This window comes from Triticum dicoccoides, chromosome 5B, assembly GCF_002162155.2.
Source record: "Triticum dicoccoides isolate Atlit2015 ecotype Zavitan chromosome 5B, WEW_v2.0, whole genome shotgun sequence".
NCBI lineage: Eukaryota > Viridiplantae > Streptophyta > Magnoliopsida > Poales > Poaceae > Triticum > Triticum dicoccoides.
In genome coordinates, this window is record NC_041389.1 from 321,762,800 (window position 1) to 321,784,782 (window position 21,983).

Here is a 21,983-nt window from a genome sequence, read left to right on the forward strand (position 1 = left end):
GTGAGATCTGATAGAGATAGTATGATAAGATAAATATATTTTTGGTATTTTATAATATAGATGCAAAAAGTAAAGATGCAAATAAAAGTAGATTGGAAGTTTATATTATAAAAGATAGACCCGGGGGCCATAGGTTTCACTAGTGGCTTCTCTCAAGATAGCATAAGTATTATGGTGGGTGAACAAATTACTGTCGAGCAATTGATAGAAAAGTGAATAATTATGAGATTATCTAGGCATGATCATGTATATAGGCATCACGTCCGTGACAAGTAGACCGACTCCTGCCTGCATCTACTACTATTACTCCACACATCGACCGCTATCCAGCATGCATCTAGAGTATTAAGTTCATAAAGAATAGAATAACGCATTAAGAAAGATGACATGTTGTAGAGGGATAAACTCATGCAATATGATATAAACCTCATCTTTTTATCCTCGATGGCAACAATACAATACGTGTCTTGTGGCATGAATGTTCAGATCCAAATGATTCAAAATAAAAGTTCATATTGACATAAGAAATAGTTATACTTCAAGCATACTAATCAAAGTAATAATGTCTTCTCAAAATAACATGGCCAAAGAAAGTTATCCCTACAAAATCATATAGTCTGGTTGTTGCTCTATCTTCATCACACAAAGTATTTAATCATGCACAACCCCGATGACAAGACAATCAATTGTTTCATACTTTAGTAATCTTAAACTTTTTCAATTTTCACGCAATACATGAGCGTGAGCCATGGACATAGCACTATATGTGGAATAGAATGGTGGTTGTGGAGAAGACAAAAAGGAGAAGATAGTCTCACATCAACTAGGCGTATCAACGAGCTATGGAGATGCCCATTAATAGATATCAATGTGAGTGAGTAGGGATTGCCATGCAACGGATGCACTATAGCTATAAATATATGAAAGCTCAACAAAAGAAACTAAGTGGGTGTGCATCCAACTTGCTTGCTCACGAAGACCTAGGGCATTTTGAGTAAGCACATCATTGGAATATACAAGCCAAGTTCTATAATGAAAAATTCCCACTAGTATATGCAAGTGACAACATAGGAGACTCTCTATCATGAAGATCATGGTGCTACTTTGAAGCACAAGTGTGGAAAAAGAGATAGTAGCATTGTCCCTCTCTTTTTCTCTCATTTTATTTTTTTCCTTTTTTTTTCTTTTCTCCTTTTTTTTCTTTGGCCTTTCTTTTTTTTGGCCTTTCTCTTTTTTTTGTGAAGTCCGAAGTCTCATCCCGACTTGTGGGGGAATCATAGTCTCCATCATCCTTTCCTCACTGGGACAATGCTCTAATAATGAAGATCATCACACTTTTATGGATTTACAACTCAAGAATTACAACTCAAAGCTAGAACAAGATATGACTCTATATGAATACCTCCGGCGGTGTACCGGGATATGCAATGAATCAAGAGCGACATGTATGAAGATTATAAAGGTGGCCTTGCCACAAATATGATGTCAACTACATGATCATGCAAAGAGCAATATGACAAAATTAATGCGTGTCATATGAACGGAACGGTGGAAAGTTGCATGGCAATATATCTCGGAATGGCTATGGAAATGCCATAATAGGTAGGTAAGGTGGCTGTTTTGAGGAAGGTATATGGTGGGTGTATGGTACCGGCGAAAGTTGTGCGGCACAAGAGAGGCTAGCAATGGTGGAAGGGTGAGGGTGCGTATAATCCATGGACTCAACATTAGTCAAAAGAACTCATATACTTATTGCAAAAATCTATAAGTCATCAAATACAAAGTATTACGCGCATGCTCCTAGGGGGATAGATTGGTAGGAAAAGACCATCGCTCGTCCCCAACCACCACTCATAAGGAAGACAATAAATAAATAAAATTGTGCTCCAACTTCATCACAAAGCGGTTCACCATACGTGCATGCTACTGGAATCACAAACTTCAACACAAGCATTCTTCCTAATCACCCAACTAGCATGACTTTAATATCACTACGTCCATATCTCAAAACAATTATCAAGTATCAAATTGATCATAGCATCTAATTCACTTTCTATGATAGTTTTTATTATACCCAACTTGGATGCTCATCATCCTAGGACCAAATTTGTAACCATAGCAAATACCATGCTGTTCTAAAAGACTCTCAAAATAATATAAGTGAAGCATGAGAGACTGGTAATTTCTTCAAAATTAAACCACCGCCGTGCTCTAAAAAATATAAGTGAAGCACTAGAGCAAAAACTATCAAGCCCAAAAGATATAAGTGAAGCACATAGAGTATTCTAGCAAATTCTAATAAAATGGGATTCTCCAAAAAGGTGTGTACAGCAAGGATGATTGTGGTAAACTAAAAAGCAAAGACTAATATAATACACGACGCTCCAAGCAAAACACATATCATGTGGCGAATAAAAATATAGCTCCAAGTAAAGTTACCAATGAACGAAGACGAAAGAGGGGATGCCTTCCCAGGGCATCCCCAAGCTTAGGCTTTTGGCTATCCTTGAATATCTTGGGGTGCCATGGGCATCCCCAAGCTTAGGCTCTTGCCACTCCTTATTCCATAGTCCATCAAAGCTCTACCCAAAACTTGAAAACTTCACAACACAAAACTCAACAGGAAATCTTATAAGCTCCGTTAGTGAAAGAAAACAAAACCACCACATAAGGTACTGTAATGAACTCATTCTTTATTTGTTTTGGTGTTAAACCTACTGTATTCCAACTTCTCTATGGTTTATAAACTATTTTACTAGCCATAGATGCATCAAAATAAGCAAACAACACACGAAAAACAGAATCTGTCAAAAACAGAACAATATGTAGAAATCTGTAACTAACGCAAACTTCTAGAACTCTAAAACTCCTACCAAAATAGGACGTCCTGGAAAATTTGTCTATTGATCAGAAGAAAAAATATTAAATGCAAAAACACATTTATGTGATTTAACAAAACTAAATTAGTGCGCGCAAAGTTTCTGTTTTTCAGCAGAATCAAATCAACTATCATCATAGGTTATCCTATAGGTTCTACTTGGCACAAACACTAATTAAAACATAAAAAACACATATAAACAGAAGGTAGGTGCAAAATTTATTACTAAACAGGAACAAAAACAAAAAAACACAAAGAAAATTGGGTTGCCTCCCAACTAGCGCTATCGTTTAACGCCCCTAGCTAGGCATAAAAGCGAAGATAGATCTAAGTAGTGCCATCTTTGGCACTCAATTCATAAGTAGCTCGCATGATAGATTCATAGGGTAATTTGACTTTCTTTCTTGGAAAGTGCTCCATGCCTTTCTTTAATGGAAATTGGAATCTAATATTCCCTTCCTTCATATCAATAATCGCGCCAATCGTTCTAAGGAAAGGTCTACCAAGAATAATAGGGCAAGAAAGATTGCAATCTATATCAAGAACGATAAAATCTACGGGCACCAAATTTCTATTTGCAACAATGAGAACATCATTGATCCTTCCCATTGGCTTTTTAATGGTGGAATCTGCAAGGTGCAAATTTAAAGAGCAATCAACAAGATCATGGAAACCTAGAATATCACATAAAGTTTTCGGAATCCTATAAACAATAGCACCCAAATCACACAAAGCAAAACACTCATGATCTTTAATTCTAATCTTTATAGTAGGTTCCCACTCATCATTAAGTTTTCTAGGTATAGAAACTTCCAAATTAAGTTTTTCATCATAAGATTGCATCAAGGCATCAACGATATGTTTGGTAAAAGCTTTATTTTGACTATAAGCATGAGGAGAATTAACAACAGATTGAAAAAAAGGAAATACAACGTTCTAAAGAACAATTATCATAATCAAATTCTTTGAAATCCGAGATAGTGGGTTCAATACTATTTAAAGTCATGACTTCTCCCATCCCACTTTTACCAAATTTAGCATCAAGATCTAAAAACTCCGAATTCTTGGGACGCCTTCTAGGTAAAGTTGACTCATCTCCAGTCCCATTATTATCGAGATTCATATTGAAAAACAAAGATCTAATAGGAGACGCATCAATAACTTTAAGATCTTCATCATTATTTTCATGGAAACTAGAAGAACACGCCTTTATAAAGCAATCTTTCTTAGTGCACAATCTAGCGGTTCTTTCCTTGCACTCATCAATGGAAATTCTCATTGCTTTGAGAGACTCATTGATATCATGCTTAGGAGGAGAAGATCTAAGTTTAATAGAATCAACATCAAGCGAAAGTCTATCAATGTTCCTAGCCAAATCATCAACTTTGAGCAATTTTTCTTCAAGCAAAGCATTAAAGTTCTTTTGAGAGATCATAAATTCTTTCAAACTATTCTCAAAATCAGAGGGCGTCTTATTAAAGTTACCATAAGAATTATTGTAGGAATTTCCATAATTATTAGAGGAATTGCTAGGGAACGGTCTAGAATTAAAGTTTCCTCTATAAGCATTGTTACCGAAACTATTCCTACCAACAAAATTCACATCCATAGATTCATTATTATTCTCAATCAAAGTAGACAAAGGCATATCATTGGGATCAAAAGGAGCACTCTTAGTAGCAAATAATTTCATAAGTTCATCCATCTTTCCACTCAAAACATTGATTTCTTCTATAGCATGCACTTTTTTACTAGAAGATCTTTCGGTGTGCCATTGAGAATAATTAGCCATAATATTATCAAGAAGTTTTGTACCATCTCCTAACGTGATTTCCATAAACGTGCCTCCTGTGGCGGTCTAAGAGATTTCTAGAAGCAAAGTTCAAACCGGCATAAAAAATTTGTATGATCATCCATAAATTCAAACCATGAGTAGGGCAATTGCGAATCATCAAATTCATTCTTTCCCATGATTGGGCAACATGCTCATGATCAAGTTGTTTAAAATTCATAATATTGTTCCTAAGAGTGATAATCTTAGCGGGAGGAAAATATTTAGAGATAAAAGCATCTTTGCACTTGTTCCAAGAATCAATACTATTTTTAGGCAAAGACGAAAACCAAACTTTAGCACGATCTCTAAGTGAAAACGGAAATAACTTCAATTTAAAAATATTGTTATCCGTATCTTTCTTATTTTGCATATCACACAAATCAACAAAGTTGTTTAGATGAGTAGCAGTATCTTCACTAGGAAGGCCAGCGAATTGATCTTTCATAACAAGATTCAGCAAAGCAGTATTGATTTCACAAGACTCAACATCATTAAGAGGAGCAATCAGAGTACTAAGGAAATCATTATTATTGGTATTGGAGAAATCACACAATTTGGGTATTATCTTGCGCCATGGCAACAAGTAATCCAACACACAAGCAAACAGAAAAAGGCAAGCGAAAGAGAGAGAGAAGATTGGGAAAGAGAGGGCAAATAAAACGGCAAGGGTGAAGTGGGGGAGCGGAAAACGAGAGGCAAATGGAAAATAATGTAAATGCGAGGGATATGAGTTTGTGATGGGTACTTGGTATGTCTTGACTTGAGCGAAGACCTCCCCGGCAATGGCGCCAGAAATCCTTCTTGCTACGTCTTGAGCTTGCATTGGTTTTCCTTGAAGAGGAAAGGGTGATGCAGCAATAGTAGCATAAGTATTTCCCTCAGTTTTTGAGAACCAAGGTATCAATCCAGTAGGAAGCTCCTCAAAAGTCCCACGCACCTACACAAACAAACAAAGAACTCGCAACCAACGCAATAAAGGGGTTGTCAATCCCTTCACGGCCACTTGCGAAAGTGAGATCTGATAGAGATAGTATGATAAGATAAATATATTTTTGGTATTTTATAATATATATGCAAAAAGTAAAGATGCAAATAAAAGTATATTGGAAGTTTATATGATAAAAGATAGACCCGGGGACCATAGGTTTCACTAGTGGCTTCTCTCAAAGATAGCATAAGTATTACGGTGGGTGAACAAATTACTGTCGAGCAATTGATAGAAAAGCGAATAATTATGAGATTATCTAGGCATGATCATGTATATAGGCATCACGTTTACAACAAGTAGACCGACTCCTGCCTGCATCTACTACTATTACTCCACACATCAACCGACTCCTGCTTGCATCTAGAGTATTAAGTTCATAAAGAGCAGAGTAACGCATTAAGCAAGATGACATGATGTAGAGGGATAAACTCAAGCAATATGATATAAACCCCATCTTTTTATCCTCGATGGCAACAATACAATACGTGCCTTGCTACCCCTGCTGTCACTGGGAAAGGACACCGCAAGATTGAACCCAAAGCTAAGCACTTCTCCCATTGCAAGAAAGATCAATCTAGTAGGCCAAACCAAACTGATAATTCGAAGAGACTTGCAAAGATAACTCAATCATACATAAAAGAATTCAAAGGAGATTCAAATATTTCTCATAGATAAACTTGATCATAAACCCACAATTCATGGGATCTCGACAAACACACCGCAAAAAGAGTTTACATCGAATATATCTCCACAAGAGAGGGGGAGAACATTGTATTGAGATCCCAAAAAAAGAAGCCATCTAGCTAATAACTATGGACCCGGAGGTCTGTGGTAAACTACTCACAACTCATCAGAGGGGCTATGGTGTTGATGTAGAAGCCCTCCGTGGTCGATTCCCCCTCCGGCGGAGCGCCGGCGAAGGCTCCAAGATGGGATCTCACGGATACAGAAGGTTACAGTGGTAGAAATTGTGTTTCGTTGGCTCCTTGGATGTTTTCAGGGTACGTAGGCTTATATAGAAGCAAGAAGTACGTCGGTGGCTGCACGAGGGGCCCACGAGATAGGGGGCGCGCCTAGAGGGGGTGGGCGTGTTGGGGAACGTAGTAATTTCAAAAATTTCCTACGAACACGCAAGATCATGGTGATGCATAGCAACGAGAGGGGAGAGTGTGTCCATGTACCCTCGTAGACCGTAAGCGGAAGCGTTATGACAACGCGGTTGATGTAGTCGTACGTCTTCACGATCCGACCGATCCAAATACCGAACGTACGGCACCTCCGAGTTCAGCACATGTTCAGCTCGATGACGATCCCCGGACTCCGATCCAGCAAAGTGTCGGGGATGAGTTCCGTCAGCACGACGGCGTGGTAACGATGATGATGCTCTACCAGCGCAGGGCTTCGCCTAAACTCCGTGACGATATGACCGAGGTGGAATATGGTGGAGGGGGGCACCACACACGGCTAAGGAACGATCCGTAGATCAACTTGTGTGTCTAGAGGTGCCCCCCTGCCCCCGTATATAAAGGAGCAAGGGGGGAGGGGGCGGCCGGCCTAGAAGGGGCGCGCCAAGGGGAGTCCTACTCCCACCGGGAGTAGGACTCCCTCCTTCCTTGTTGGAGTAGGAGAAAGGTGGAAAGAGGGGGAGAGGAGGAAGGAAAGGGGGGCCGCACCCCTTGTCCAATTCGGACCAGAGGGGGGCTGCGCGCCTCCTTCCTTTCGGCCTCTCTCCTCTATTCCCGTATGGCCCAATAAGTCCCATATACTCCCCGGCGAATTCCTGTAACTCTCCGGTACTCCGAAAAATACCCGAATCACTCGGAACCTTTCCGAACTCCGAATATAGTCGTCCAATATATCGATCTTTACGTCTCGACCATTTCGAGACTCCTCGTCATGTCCCCGATCTCATCCGGGACTCCGAACTCCTTCGGTACATTAAAACTCATAAACTCATAATATAACTGTCATCGAAACCTTAAGCGTGCGGACCCTACGGGTTCGAGAACTATGTAGACATGACCTAGAACTATTCTTGGTCAATAACCAATAGCGGAACCTAGATGCTCATATTGGCTCCTACATATTCTACGAAGATCTTTATCGGTCAAACCGCATAACAATATACGTTGTTCCCTTTGTCATCGGTATGTTACTTGCCCGAGATTCGATCGTCGGTATCCAATACCTAGTTCAATCTCGTTACCGGCAAGTCTCTTTACTCGTTACGTAATGCATCATTCCGTAACTAACTCATTAGCTACATTGCTTGCAAGGCTTATAGTGATGTGCATTACCGAGAGGGCCCAGAGATACCTCTCCGACAATCAGAGTGACAAAACCTAATCTCGAAATACGCCAACCCAACATGTACCTTTGGAGACACCTGTAGTACTCCTTTATAATCACCCAGTTACGTTGTGACGTTTGTATCACCCAAAGTGTTCCTCCGGTAAATGGGAGTTGCATAATCGCATAGTTACAGGAACATGTATAAGTCATGAAGAAAGCAATAGCAACATACTAAACGATCGAGTGCTAAGCTAACGGAATGGGTCAAGTCAATCACATCATTCTTCTAATGACGTGATCCTATTAATCAAATGACAACACATGTCTATGGTTAGGAAACATAACCATCTTTGATTAATGAGCTAGTCAAGTAGAGGCATACTAGTGACACTATGTTTGTCTATGTATTCACACATGTATTATGTTTCCGGTTAATACAATTCTAGCATGAATAATAAACATTTATCATGAAATAAGGAAATAAACAATAACTTTATTATTGCCTCTAGGGCATATTTCCTTCAGTCTCCCACTTGCACTAGAGTCAATAATCTAGTTCACATCGCCATGTGATTTAACATCAATATTCATATCTGTATATGATTAACACCCATAGTTCACATCGTCATGTGACCAACACCCAAAGGGTTTACTAGAGTCAATAATCTAGTTCACATCGCTTATGTGATTAACAGCCAAAGAGTACTAAGGTGTGATCATGTTTTGCTCATGAGAGAAGCTTAGTCAACGGGTCTGTCATATTCAGAGCCATATGTATTTTGCAAATATTCTATGTCTACAATGCTCTGTATGGAGCTACTCTAGCTAATTGCTCCCACTTTCAATATGTATCCAGATTGAGACATAGAGTCATCTGGATCAATGTAAAAGTTTGCATCGATGTAACTTTTACAACAAACTCTTTTATCACCTCCATAATCGAGAAACATCTCCTTATTCCACTAAGGATAATTTTGACCAATGTCCAGTGATCTACTCTTAGATCACTATTGTACTCCCTTGCCAAACCAGGGCAGAGTATACAATAGTTCAGGTCCATAGCATGGCATACTTTTATAGAACCTATGACTGATGCATAGGGAATGACTTTCATTCTCTTTCTATTTTCTTCCATGGTCGGGATTTGAGTCTTACTCAATTTCACACCTTGCAGCACAGGAAAGAACTCTTTCTTTGACTGTTCCATTTTGAACTATTTCAAAATTTTATCAAGGTATGTACTCATTGAAAAATCTTATCAAGCGTCTTGATCTATCTCAATAGATCTTGATGCTTAATATGTAAGAAGCTTCACTGAGGTCTTTCTTTGAAAAACTCCTTTCAAATACTCCTTTATGCTTTGCAGAATAATTCTACATTATTTCCGATCAACAATATGTCATTCACATATACTTATCAGAAATGTTGTAGTGCTCCCACTCACTTTCTTGTAAATACAGGCCTTTCCAAAAGTCTGTATAAAACCATATGCTTTGATCAACTCATCAAAGCGTATATTCCAACTCCGAGATGCTTGCACCAGTCCATTGATGGATCGCTGGAGCTTGCACATTTTGTTAGCACCTTTAGGATTAGCAAAACCTTTTGGTTGCATCATATACAACTCTTCTTTAAAAATCCATTAAGGAATGCAGTTTTGACATCCATTTGCCAGATTTCATAAAATGTGGCAATTGCTAACATGATTCGGACAGACTTAAGCATCGCTACAGTTGAGAAAATCTCATTGTAGTCAACACCTTGAACTTGTCGAAAAACCTTTCACAACAAGTCGAGCTTTGTAGATAGTAACACTACTATTAGTGTCCGTCTTCCTCTTGAAGATCCATTTATTTAATTTGGCTTGCTGATCATCGAGCAAGTCAACCAAAGTCCACACTTTGTTCTCATATATGGATCCTATCTCAGATTTTATGGCCTCAAGCCATTTCACGGAATCTGGGCTCATCATCGCTTCCTCATAGTTCGTAGGTTCATCATGGTCTAGTAACATGACTTCTAGAACACGATTACCGTACCACTCTGGTGTGGATCTTATTCTGGAAGACCTACGAGGTTCGGTAGTAACTTGATCTGAAGCTTCATGATCATCATCATTAGCTTCCTCACTAATTGGTGTAGGAATCACAGGAACTGATTTCTGTGATGAACTACTTTCCAATAAGGGAGCAGGTACAGTTACCTCATCAAGTTCTACTTTCCTCCCACTCACTTCTTTCGAGAGAAACTCCTTCTCTAGAAAGGATCCATCTTAGCAACGAATAATTTGCCTTTGGATCTATGATAGAAGGTGTACCCAATAGTTACCTTTGGGTATTCTATGAAGACGCACTTCTCCGATTTGGGTTCGAGCTTATCAGGTGAAAACTTTTTCACATAAGCATCACAACTCCAAACTCTAAGAAACGACAGCTTAGGTTTACTGTTAAACCATAGTTCATACGGTGTCGTCTCAACGGATTTAGATGGTGCCCTATTAAACGTGAATGCAGCTGTCTCTAATGCATAACCCCAAAACAATAATGGTAAATCAGTAAGAGACATCATAGATTGCACTATATCCAATAAAGTACTATTATGACGTTCGGACACACCATTAAGCTGTGGTGTTCCAGGTGGCATGAGTTTGTGAAACTATTCCACATTGTTTTAATTAAAGACCAAACTCGTAACTCAAATATTCGTCTCTGCGATCAGATCGCAGAAACTTTATTTTCTTGTTACGATGATTTTTCTACTTCACTCTGAAATTCTTTGAACCTTTCAATTATTTCATACTTATGTTTCATCAAGTAGATATACCTATATCTGCTCAAATCATCTTGTGAAGGTTAGAAAATAACGATACTTGCCACGAGCATCAACACTCATTGGATCGCATACATCGGTATGTATTATTTCCAATAAGTCAGTAGCTCGTTCCATTGTTCCGGAGAACGGAGTTTTAGTCATCTTTCCCAAAAGGCACGGTTCGCAAGCATCAAATGATTCATAACCAAGTGATTCCGAAAATCCATCTTTATGGAGTTTCTTCATGCGCTTTACACCGATATGACCCAAACGGCAGTGCCACAAATAAGTTGCACTATCATTATTAACTTTGCATCTTTTGGCATCAATATTATGAATATGTGTATCACTATGATCGAGATCCAACAAACTATTTTCATTGGGTGTATGACCATCGAAGATTTTATTCATGTAAACAGAACAACAATTATTCTTTGATTTTAAATGAATAACCGTTTTGCAATAAACATGATCAAATTATATTTATGCTCAACGCAAACACCAAATAACATTTATTTAGGTTTAACACTAATCCCGAAAGTATAGGGAGTGTGCGATGATGATCATATCAATCTTGGAACCACTTCCAACACTCATCGTCACTTCCCCTTCAACTAGCCTCTGTTTATTCTGTAACTCCTGTTTCGAGTTACTAATATTTAGCAACCGAACAAGTATCAAATACTCAGGGGCTACTATAAACACTAGTAAAGTACACATCAATAACATGTATATCAAATATACCCTTGTTCACTTTGCCATCCTTCTTATCCACCAAATATTCAGGGTATTTCCGTTTCTAGTGACCATTTCCTTTGCAGTGTAAGCACTCAGTTTCAGGCTTTGGTTCAGCTTTGGGCTTCTTCGTGGGAGTGACAACTTGCTTGCCATTCTGCTTGAAGTTCCCTTTCTTTCCCTTTGCCCTTTTCTTGAAACTAGTGGTCTTGTCAATCATCAACACTTGATGCTCTTTGCTTGATTTCTACCTTCGTTGATTTCAGCATCACGAAGAGCTCAGGAATCGTTTTCGTCATCCCTTGCATACTATAGTTCATCACGAAGTTCTAGTAACTTAGTGATGGTGACTAGAGAATTATGTCAATCACTATCTTATCTGGAAGATTAACTCCCACTTGATTCAAGCAATTGAAGTACCCAGACAATCTGAGCACATGCTCACTAGTTGAGCGATTCTCCTCCATCTTTTAGCTATAGAACTTGTTGGAGACTTCATATCTCTCAACTCGGGTATTTGCTTGAAATATTAACTTCAACTCCTAGAACATATGGTCCATGACGTTCAAAACGTCTTTGAAGTCCCGATTCTAAGCCGTTAAGCATGGTGCACTAAACTATCTAGTAGTCATCATATTGAGCTAGCCAAACGTTCATAACGTCTGCATCTGCTCCTGCAATAGGTCTGTCACCTAGCGATGCATTAAGGACATAATTCTTCTGTGCAGCAATGAGGATAAACCTTAGATCATGGATCCAATCCGCATCATTGCTACTAACATCTTTCAACACAATTTTCTCTAGGAACATATCAAAATAAACATATGAAAGCAACAACCCGAGCTATTGATCTACAACATAATTTGCAAAATACTACCTGGACTAAGTTCATGATAAATTTAAGTTCAATTAATCATATTACTTAAGAACTCCCACTTAGACAGACATCTCTCTAGTCATCTAAGTGATCACGTGATCCAAATCAACTAAACCATGTCCGATCATCACGTGAGATGGAGTAGTTTCAATGGTGAACATCATTATGTTGATCATATCTACTATATGATTCACGCTCGACCTTTCGGTCTCCGTGTTCCGAGGCCATATCTTTATATGCTAGGCTCGTCAAGTTTAACCCGAGTATTCCGCGTGTGCAACTGTTTTGCACCCGTTGTATTTGAACGTAGAGCCTATCACATCCGATCATCACGTGGTGTCTCAGCACGAAGAACTTTCTCAACGGTGCATACTCAGGGAGAACACTTCTTGATAATTAGTGAGAGATCATCTTAAAATGCTACCATCAATCAAAGCAAGATAAGATGCATAAAGGATAAACATCACATGCAATCAATATAAGTGATATGATATGGCCATCATCATCTTGTGCTTGTGATCTCCATCTTCGAAGCACCGTCGTGATCACCATCATCACCGGCGCGACACCTTGATCTCCATCGTAGCATCGTTGTCATTACGCCATCTATTGCTTCTATGACTATCGCTACCGCTTAGTGATAAAGTAAAGCATTACAGGGCGATTGCATTGCATACAATAAAGCGACAACCATATGGCTTCTGCCAGTTGCCGAGAACTCGGTTACAAAACATGATCATCTCATACAATAAAATTTAGCATCATGTCTTGACCATATCACATCACAACATGCCCTGCAAAAACAAGTTAGACGTCCTCTACTTTGTTGTTGCAAGTTTTACGTGGCTGCTACGGGCTTAAGCAAGAACCAATATCACCTACGCATCAAAACCACAACGATAGTTCGTCAAGTTAGTGCTGTTTTAACCTTCGTAAGGACCGGGCGTAGCCACACTCGATTCAGCTAAAGTGAGAGAGACAGACACCCGCCAACCACCTTTAAGCACAAGTGCTCGTAACGGTGAAACCAGTCTCGCGTAAGCGTACGCGTAATGTCGGTCCGGGCCGCTTCATCTCACAATACCGCCGAACCAAAGTATGACATGCTGGTAAGCAGTATGACTTGTATCGCCCACAACTCACTTGTGTTCTACTCGTGCATATAACATCAACGCATAAAACCTAGGCTCGGATGCCACTGTTGGGGAACGTAGTAATTTCAAAAATTTCCTACGAACACGCAAGATCATGGTGATGCATAGCAACGAGAGGGGAGAGTGTGTCCACGTACCCTCGTAGACCGTAAGCGGAAGCGTTATGACAACGCGGTTGATGTAGTCATACGTCTTCACGATCTGACCGATCCAAGTACCGAACGTACGGCACCTCCGACTTCAGCACACGTTCAGCTCGATGACTATCCCCGGACTCTGATCCAGCAAAGTGTCGGGGATGAGTTCCATCAGCACGATGGCGTGGTAATGATGATGATGCTCTACCGGTGCAGGGCTTCGCCTAAACTCGGCGACGATATGACCGAGGTGGAATATGGTGGAGGGGGGCACCACACATGGCTAAGGAATGATCCATAGATCAACTTGTGTGTCTAGAGGTGCCCCCCTGCCCCCGTATATAAAGGAGCAAGGGGAGAGGGGGCGGCCGGCCTAGAAGGGGCGCGCCAAGGGGAGTTCTACTCCCACCGGGAGTAGGACTCCCTCCTTCCTTGTTGGAGTAGGAGAAAGGGGGAAAGAGGGGGAGAGGAGGAAGGAAAGGGGGGCCGCACCCCTTGTCCAATTCGGACCAGAGGGGGGCTGCGCGCCTCCTTCCTTTCGGCCTCTCTCCTCTATTCCCGTATGGCCCAATAAGGCCCATATACTCCCCGGCGAATTCCCTTAACTCTCCAGTACTCCGAAAAATACCCGAATCACTCGGAACCTTTCCGAACTCCGAATATAGTCGTCCAATATATCGATCTTTACGTCTCGACCATTTTGAGACTCCTCGTCATGTCCCCGATCTCATCCGGGACTCCGAACTCCTTCGGTACATCAAAACTCATAAACTCATAATATAACTGTCATCGAAACCTTAAGCGTGCGGACCCTACGGGTTCGAGAACTATGTAGACATGACCTAGAACTATTCTTGGTCAATAACCAATAGCGGAACCGGGATGCTCATATTGGCTCCTACATATTCTACGAAGATCTTTATCGGTCAAACCGCATAACAACATACGTTGTTCCCTTTGTCATTGGTATGTTACTTGCCCGAGATTCGGTCGTCGGTATCCAATACCTAGTTCAATCTCGTTACCGGCAAGTCTCTTTACTTGTTACGTAATGCATCATTCCGTAACTAACTCATTAGCTACATTGCTTGCAAGGCTTATAGTGATGTGCATTACCGAGAGGGCCCAGAGATACCTCTCCGACAATCGGAGTGACAAAACCTAATCTCGAAATACGCCAACCCAACAGTACCTTTGGAGACACCTGTAGTACTCCTTTATAATCACCCAGTTACGTTGTGACATTTGGTAGCACCCAAAGTGTTCCTCCGGTAAACGGGAGTTGCATAATCTCATAGTTACAGGAACATGTATAAGTCATGAAGAAAGCAATAGCAACATACTAAACGATCAAGTGCTAAGCTAACGGAATGGGTCAAGTCAATCACATCATTCTTCTAATGACGTGATCCTATTAATCAAATGACAACACATGTCTATGGTTAGGAAACATAACCATCTTTGATTAATGAGCTAGTCAAGTAGAGGCATACTAGTGACACTATGTTTGTCTATGTATTCACACATGTATTATGTTTCGGTTAATACAATTCTAGCATGAATAATAAACATTTATCATGAAATAAGGAAATAAATAATAACTTTATTATTTCCTCTAGGGCATATTTCCTTCAGGGCGCGCCCACCTGTCTCGTGGCCGCCTCGGCTGCTTCTTGACTTGCACTCCAAGTCCTCTGGATCACGTTCGTTCCAAAAATCACGCTCCCGAAGGTTTCATTCCGTTTGGACTCCGTTTGATATTCCTTTTCTTCGAAATATTGAAATAGGCAAAAAAACAGCAACACGGGCTGGGCCTCCAGTTAGTAGGTTAGTCCCAAAAATGATATAAATGTGTAAAATAAAGCCCATAAACATCCAAAAGGGGTAATATAATAGCACGGAACAATCAAAAATTATAGATACGTTGGAGATGTATCACCAGCCTCACGAGGATGTGATGATGTAAGCCATAACGACCACATGACCAGGCGGGTGCCAGCGGGCGCAGAGGAGGTAGTTTCCTCTTTGGTGCTAAGGAGGCAAGGACTGACGCGGGTTCCCGAGGAATCTCCCAAAGGTTTTGATTCCAGAGTAACAAGGCCAAGACCACGGGCTCGGCAGGGAGATGTCATCGCCGATCCCACCTCTACGTCATGACTGAGAGCTTTGCAGGCAAAGACCACCTTTCGTCAGGATAAGGTGTACTCCTTGTCCCCTTTCAAAATTGGTCGTTGTGGGATCCCTTCCCGCCAGATATGAGGGAAGAGGACCCAAGCCACTATAAGTATAGGCTAGCCACCACCTTAGAGGGGGATCGGATCCATTCCACCCTCACCTCTCGAGCCCTCGTGAGGTCGCTCAACCACTGTACTAGTTCATCCCCAAACCTCCTTGTGAGGCCAATCCACCACAAAGCAGGAGTAGGGTTTTACACCTCAAGGTGGCCTAAACCTGGGTAAACTGTTGTGTTCGTCTTCTTCCTTGTTCGCATGAACCCGACAAGGCCAGGCCATAGGATGGCGGGCATGAGGCTCGGGTTGGTTGAGATCTTCGCACACACCCCAGAGTTTGAACCTTCTTAGGTCTACGGAGCCCTAAATCCGACAGCCGACCACCTCTAGAGCCTTGTACGATCCCTCCAACTCCCGACGCCCTACAATATCTCACCATCACACCATCATAACTCGCCTACATTGTCCAACAACTTTTCCTCCACATTCAAGATCCCCGCGAGTGTCATCTCATGCTGGTGAAGTGCACTCTATGATATGAATGTGGAACATCTTCCCTCAGCCTTCGTCTCTACGCCTTGGGTGTCCTGGATCTTCGCGCGTTCAGTGACATGGACTGGGCCGACTGCCCCGACATGTGCGGCTCAATGTATGGCTTCTGCGTCTACCTCTGCAATGCACTTGTCCCCTGGTCCTCGAAGCACAAGGCGTCTGTCTCATGCTCCAGTGCGGAGGATGAATACCGCATCGTTGCCAATGTTGTTGTTGATTGTGTCTAGCTCCGAGAGATGCTCGGTGAACTCTTTGCTCTGGTGACCAAGGCAACTCCGGGGTAATACAATAATGTGTCTGCGGTCTATCTATCCGCCAAACCTATGCATCACCAGCGCACAAAGCACATTGAGCTAGGCATCCACTTTGTGTTCGAGTGTGTCGCTCTCGGCAAGTTCCACATCCTTCACATCCCCACTCGACAACAACCTGCCAATATCAGGACCAAGGGGCTACCATCAGATATTTACTATGAATTCTAATCCAGTCTTTGCGTCGCCATCGCCGCCGTCATGACAGTGAGGGATGTTAGACTATATCGTAGTTCTATATCATATGAGCTCTTATATACATCCCGGCATATACTATAGTGTAATGTGTTGACTGTGTCGCTGATAGTTCAGTTGGTGGCGCATGTCTCTGGGTACTGGAGCGCCCCATGATCACCCTAGGTTGTGGCTTGTAAACTATATATATGCCCCTGTGTAGTGGACAATCAAAGTTTGTTGAATCTTCTCTCTAATCTCTCTAGCTCACATGATGGACACGTCTGGCTATGTGATACGTCCATTTTGCATCATGCTTTTATATCGATATTTATTGCATTATGGGTTGTTATTTCACGTTATGTCACAATACTTATGGCTACTCTCTCTTATTTTACAAGGTTTAACATGAAGAGGGAGAATGCCGGCAGCTGGGATTCTGGGTTGGAAAAGGAGCAAATATTGGAGACCTATTATGCACAACTCCAAAAGTCCTAAACTCCACGAAAGTCATTTTTGGAATTAATGATAATTATTCAGCGGAAGAAATACCTGGGGGGGGCACCCACCATCCACGAGGGCGGGGGCGCACCCACCCTTACAAGGCACGCCCCCTGCCTCGTGGGCCACCTAGCAGCCCTCCGGTGCCCGTCTTATGCTATATGAAGTCTTTTACCCTGGAAAAAATCATAAGCAAGCTTACGGGACGAAACTCCACCGCCACGAGGCGGAACCTTGGCGGAACCAATCTAGGGATCCGGCGGAGCTGTTCTGCCGGGGAAACTTCCCTCTGGGAGGGGGAAATCATCACCATCGTCATCACCAACGATCCTCTTATCGGGAGGGGGTCAATCTCCATCAACATATTCACCAGCACCATCTCCTCTCAAACCCTAGTTCATCTCTTGTATCCAATCTTTGTACCAAAACCTCAGATTGGTACCTGTGGGTTGCTAGTAGTGTTGATTACTCCATGTAGTTGATGCTAGTTGGTTTATTTCATGGAAGATCATATGTACAGATCCTTAATGCATATTAATACTCCTCTGATCATGAACATGAATATGCTTTGTGTGTAGTTATGTATGTTCCTGAGGACACGGGTGAAGTCTTGCTATCAATAGTCACGTGAATTTGGTATTCGTTCGATATTTCGATGAGATGTATGTTGTCTCTCCTCTAGTGGTGTTATGTGAACGTTGACTACATGACACTTCACCATTATTTGGGCCTAGAGGAAGGCATTGGGAAGTAATAAGTAGATGATGGGTTGCTAGAGTGACAGAAGCTTAAACCCTAGTTTATGTGTTGCTTCGTAAGGGGCTGATTTGGATCCATATGTTTCATGCTATGGTTGGGTTTACCTTAATACTTCTTTTGTAGTTGCGGATGCTTGCAATAGGGGTTAATCACAAGTGGGATGCTTGTCCAAGAAAGGGCAGCACCCAATCACCGGTCCACCCACATATCAAATTATCATAGTAACAAACACGAACCATATGAGCGTGATGAAAACTAGCTTGACGATAATTCCCATGTGTCCTCGGGAGCGCTTTTCTCATTATAAGAATTTGTCCAGGCTTGTCCTTTGCTACAAAAAGGATTGGGCCATCTTGCTGCACCTTATTTACTTTTATTGCTTGTTACCCGTTACAAATTATCTTATCACAAAAACTATCTGTTACCTACAATTTTAGTGCTTGCAGAGAATACCTTACTGAAAAACGCTTGTCATTTCCTTCTGCTCCTCGTTGCGTTCGACACTCTACACTTGTGGGTCATCACTATGTTGGTGCAAGGAGAGCTTCTGTGAGACTCGTGATCCAAGTCGGAGATGTCTAGTCCTTGACGCGTCTGGCCAACTGTTTGGCATAGGTCGGCAAGGTTCTTGTGTGTCATTTGTTCAGGGAGGTCTTGATGATTTGTCCAAGGTGAAGTTGGATTCGCTTGCTTGGGGATAAATGATGGCGCTGGCATTGTAGGTAACCTTGATGGGGTATGTGGTCTTGCGGGTAGCCAGGTCGGTGGAGACCCTTCCTTATGAGCGTGTTTTAACAGTTTCACTCGGGCTTCCGTAAATTAATTGGACAACTATCTTATACCTTTTTAATGAACCGAAGCCCTGAGTAACACTACTTAATAAAAATAGTAAGGCAAACAAATCATTGTTGGAGGATGCCTAAGTAATTTTCCTTTTTGATTGATTGAGGTAAGACGCCTCAGTTTTGTTTTTTTGTTCTTTTAGAACAACCTCAGTTCTGCTGGAAATTTAAAAGGAACATTGTTCATGTAGGAATTCTTCCCATCCCAACATTCAGAATGTAGGAAATGACTACAGTGTTGCAATCTTCCTCTCAGTGCTAAATCCTCTGGATTGTAAACATCCGCTCAGTTCTCATTTTTGGGCGGAAGACCGAGGAGAGGTGATGGTGTGGGGAAGGTTGTTGCTTTGCATGCAATAAAAGAATACAATGATATGTGTCCAATCGAGTTTGCATCAGCTGTGGCCAAATAAAATATTCCTGGAACCATGATTTCCATCAGGTGCAATAGTACGCATTCCATTGTTTCTCTTGTAGGCCTCCTTTGGTTTGGAGGAATTTCAAAGGAATTATATAAGATATGATTCTTGTAGGATTTTTTCCTCTAAAGCCCTTTGGTTCATAGGAATGGATTCCTATAAACTACATAGGATTGGTTCATATCCTCTACATTTCAAAAGAAAATAAATATGAGCCTAGACTCAATGGAAAGATTCCTACGATGTGAACTAAATGACATCTCTTTTCCTAATCATACTCATAGGATTTGAGATATATGTCCTTTCATTTCCTACAAGTTTCCTATTCCCGTGATAATCCTATCCTGTGAACTAAAGAAAGTCATAACCAAATCAAACACATCGTCCCTGCATCTTCCTGTAGGCTTTTGTATCCCTTGTTTTGCAGTTGTGCTTCTTTTCTATTCCTACATTTTGTCATATTCCTATGTTTTACGTTCCTAAGATCCGAACGGGGCCTCGGTTTTTTTGAGAGGAACACATTCCATTCCATTATATAACATTGCTGGACAAGTCGCTAGCTACAACATCTGATACAAAGTTTGGAAATTGGCCAAGCTAGATTTCACAAGTCCCCATATCTAGAGTCATGCCATATGCAGCTAAAATGTGTGCAACCTGATTACAAGACCTTGGACAGTGATTAATACATACATCAGACATACAAGCCCTTAGCTGGAACTTTATTTCCCTAAACACTACACCTAAAGCAGATAAATCATAAGCTTCAGAAGAGACAGCTTGCTTTAGCAAAACTGGATCAGTTTCTAACATCACCCGGTCACATCCAAGTTGAATTGATGTGTTCACAGCATGTAACATCGCCAAAGCTTCAACATGGAGAGCATCAGACACATGTTCCAGGTTCCCCGCGCCTGCTGCCACTAGCATGCCTTCATGGTTTCTAATAGTGAAGCCCCACCCTCCAAAGCAAGCCTCCGCTCGAAAAGCATCGTCCGTGTTGATCTTCAATATGTACATACGCGGTGATGTCCATCTCGGCGTGATGTCCTTCCTGGCACCTTTATTTTGCTGCATGGAATTCAGAACATTGGCAAGATGATGGATAATTGAAAAAGGAGATTTCATCATTTGTCCCTATGACACCTCCAGCACTAGCTTTCACTGGTACGCGTCGGTGCTATACAAATGGTTTTTAACCCCTTTTCGCGACGACATTTGAACCGTCGCCAAGTGAGTGTGAGCGATAGGGAGGTCCTTCCCGCATGACCCAGAAAACGTCGGGGATAGGCCCTCCTGGCACACAAGCTGGCTCATGTGCGATCGGGCGAGGCATCGAAACCTAATTGTTTCCGTTCGTATGTACATCCCACATGGTGAATCCCAGAAAAACATTTCCGTTTGTATGTATATCACACACAGTCAATCCAAGGACTACATTTCCATTCTTATGTACATCCCACATAGTGAATTCAGGGAAAACGTTTCCGTTCGTATGTACTTCCCACACAGTCAATCTAGGGAAAACGTTTCCGTTCGTATGTACATCCCACACAGTCAATCCAGGAAAAACGATTCTGTTCGTATGTACATCCCAAACGATTAGGCCGCTATAGTCGTGTGAAAAAATTGGGCATCAACATTTAATCTGCCGATATGTTTGTGATAGGTACGTTATCACACACGGTTCAAGAATGTAAAATGTGTGCGGTGCCTCTACTAACGCCAACGTGTACATTTTCGTAACTGTGTACGATTGGTATTCATATCACACACACACACACTCGTTTAAAACGTTTACCGTATTACCATGAATCGCACACGCATATGAGATGAAATTGTGTGTGCGTCCGAAGGGCATCGCAAACGTTTCACGTCAAAAAACCGCTTGTTTTCTTTTTTCATCACACACGTTGTTTTCTTTCGAACCGTGTGCACATTATTTTATTCGCTCCTGTACAAAAAAAATTTGGCTGTAATTTATTATTCAAATTGAAAATTTTGAAATATGAAACATGCAATTCAAATTCTCAGCACAATGGTTCAACAACGAATCCATAAATAAAATTGTCAGTACAATATGTTCATTAATTACACGATTAGACATCAATTAACTATGGTGAACCATAATATTTACATGCGGTATTTTTATCTCCATCTTGAAGCCATTTAACATGGGCCCTTTGGCGCCAAAATGTATCCCATTGATGCTTCAAGCGATCCAGCTTATCTCTAAGGAAATGCTCTCTAGAAATTGTCTTCTGATTGACCCCCTCCCCCCTGACTTCTTCAATTCTGTTTTCAAATCTTTTATTCTTTTTGGTAGATCGCCTAGAATGTTCATGTCCCAATCATGGAGGTTATGGGCTACTGTTTTTAGCTTTTCTGTAATGCAACTCTCATCCCTAAGTGTTGATGTATCCCAAGCATTCTTTATTACCACTTCACAATCCTCTTCCTGCAACCATTTAGCTTCAAATCTGAAAGT